General features: G+C 46.5%; 1 protein-coding gene across 1 annotated transcript in view; it reads left to right on the top strand.

The window, feature by feature from the left end:
* Window positions 1-2,274: 2,274 nt before the first annotated feature.
* The window catches only part of pcbp3 (poly(rC) binding protein 3), a 28,969-nt gene continuing 28,492 nt past the window's right edge, over window positions 2,275-2,751 (top strand). The window contains exon 1 of the mRNA XM_008329030.3: window positions 2,275-2,603. The gene's annotated coding sequence lies outside the window, so the exon portion shown is untranslated. The remainder of the gene's footprint in view (window positions 2,604-2,751) is intronic.

The following is a 2,751-nucleotide window of genomic DNA, read 5'->3' as shown; positions in this document are numbered from 1 at the left end:
CCCCCCCGCCCCCACCCCCCCCGAGTCGACTGGCATTTAAGTCTATTTTTTCCCTCCTGACTGTAAATATTTCATGAGGAAGGATGTTATCTGGAGAGGATATTCCTGGCTTTGTACAGAGAGGCTTTAAGTACTCTTTAAATACTTCATCCTTCATCCAGTACTCTGATCCCTCCAGCTGCTGTTTTCACCTGGATACTGTACACGAGTACTGTGTACTGTGTACTGAGTGAATACTACAGCTGAAATATTAAAAAAAAAAAAAAATTATTTTCTGGTTGTTTTCTCAGTATGTGATGGAAACTGAAACTTTTTCCACGTATTACTGTGACAAGTACTCGCACGTCCTTACACCAGTACCTCGTAATTACACATGCTGGTTGTAAATTACCTTTGTTTGCAGCTCTGACTGTAGCTGCTGTGGTGCAGTGGGCCAAAATAGGTCTGCAGTCAGGCAGGCGGGGCGGGGGGGGGGGGAATCATTGGACCGCCTGTCAGTTGTACTTGTTCTTGTCTCTAATGGAGACCTGGAGGAGATCGTGGTTCAAGGTTTGGACGGAACGGATGGAACGATTCACTCAACTCACGATACGACGTGATTCACGATTTTCCCACGTTCTGTTTCAACACCTGAACGTCACTTATCCTACGGAGGGAAGTTTAATAGTGCGTCACAACCAACGATTTTAGGTGCATACTGCCACCTACTGTACCAGAGTGGGTAGTGTCATGGAATGACCAGTGACTTTTTGAGATAACGCGACCTAATCCTTACCCCTCGATGCTCGATTTATTTGTTTATTTCAACCATGGGAAGTGTCACAAAATTTGTATCGATTTTTAACCGATTCAATGTTTGCCTCATCAGGTGACGGCAGGTCGAGACCCGTCCCAGACCCTGAGATGACTCACAATCACTGGACGCAGGATGTGTGACATCACAGGAAGTGTTTATTTAATTTAAACAATACCACACAAAAAGTCCAATCAAACAGTACCTGAACGCACCGTGACACGTCACCTCTGAACCCATTTTTCCACCGACACCTCTGTGTCCACCCGGGTCGCGGCCCGGTGCCATCCGCGGCCGTCAGAGCAGCTGGATACAGATGGGATGTGACATCCACCTCCATCTGCTGATGAATTTTTTATGTCCTTTTCTCTCTCACGCAGACACAGTACCAGCGCCGCGCCGTAGAACCGTGCCACGGTAAATGACAAGGTTTCCTGTGAGGTAGAACCTTCCACTGTCTGAGGTAATCACAGCCGGGATTTGAACCTGTGACCATCGACGGTTTCTACCTTCTCTCTGTATTTTCTTGTTTTGTTTTTTTCTCCTTTCTGTTGACATTCCAACCACTGGGTCGCGGCACCCTTTCTGCTGACATTCCAACCACTGGGTCGCGGCACATGAGTGGTACGTGTAAATGATCCATTTGGTCTGAAAACTATTATTGATTTACTGCTGATTAAGTTGAACCCAGGCAGACTAATTAAATAGGCTTCCACTAGGTGGCAGCAGATGACTATAAAAACAGTAAGAATCAACATATTCACAGCTGTTAAAGAAGATCTGTGTGTGTGTCTCTTTCTTCAATTCCTGCGGGTGTATCAGTGTCACGTTCGACTAAACTGTCCTTTACATCTGTACGGGGTCCGTGGGGGGGGGGTAAGAGAACACGGCTACTTCTCTAATACATCCTCGGTGCTACAATATTAGTTGCGATCTTTCTTATTGTCCGATAAATATAAATATTTGTTGATGAAGATTTATTTTTCTTCTTCTTCGATAATTCAAGTTTTCTTGCAAAGAGAACTTCATAAAAAATCACAGTCTTTACACCTGCTGTAATTATTAATTATAATTAATTATGACTTAATTATTTCTTTAGCATAAAAACCTTCGTTCATTTTTTGTGTTTTTGTCTCACTCACTGTTCTCTTTCTTCTGTTTCAGCCACTGAGCCAGTGTTTGGAGTGAAGCATGCTGGGATATTGTTCTGGGTTAAAAGGCCCAGAATCTAATCAGTCTAATGTCTAGTGGCTCTACGTCGCTGCCCAGTGGCCGGAGTGTGAAACTTGGACAGATTTTTTTTTCTTCTCTCTCTCTCCAGTGTGATTATTGTGACAGGTTTTCAGCGTTTGCACTTATTGGGTTCAGAACGTCTCCGCCTTCATTGGCTCGTTGACGACTCCACGCTGCCTCTCATTGGCTGCCTGGAGAAGAGAGGGAGGGCATCTGCCCCCTTTCCTCCCCCTGTGGCGGAGTGTGTAAATGTGAGGACTATTTCTGTGGCTCCACTCGCAGAGTGATTCTGGTTCTGCTGTGAGAGAGAGAGAGAGAGAGAGAGAGTTTGTGTACATCGGAGGAGAAGGAACCAGGGGGAGGAAAAAACAGGGAATCAAGAAGCAGGCGACTCACCCCCCTCCCCCTTAAGTCTCCCCGACTCCCTGCTCCCTGTCACTCCATCCTTCCTCCCCTGGGCTGGAAAACCCTCCAGCCCTGCTTTGAGGCAGACCGTGGACCACACCCCCGCCTCCGTTCAGGACCCTTGGACTGTCCTCTCTTCTTCCTCCCACCGACCTCACCCGCCCGTCAGCAGGTAGGACTGTTTTCATTTTACACGTGCTGCTCCTTTAAAAGTCCTGACACTGTGTTGTTTTTCAGTTCTTTCCTCCAACTTGTCCTCTTTTCTCTCAACCTCTCTTTTTGCCCTGGTTGCATATTTTATTTATAACCCCCCCCCCCAC

The sequence above is a fragment of the Cynoglossus semilaevis genome, chromosome 16 (genome assembly GCF_000523025.1).
Source record: "Cynoglossus semilaevis isolate Cse_v1.0 chromosome 16, Cse_v1.0, whole genome shotgun sequence".
Classification (NCBI taxonomy): domain Eukaryota; kingdom Metazoa; phylum Chordata; class Actinopteri; order Pleuronectiformes; family Cynoglossidae; genus Cynoglossus; species Cynoglossus semilaevis.
This window is presented reverse-complemented; position numbering and strand designations above follow the sequence as displayed.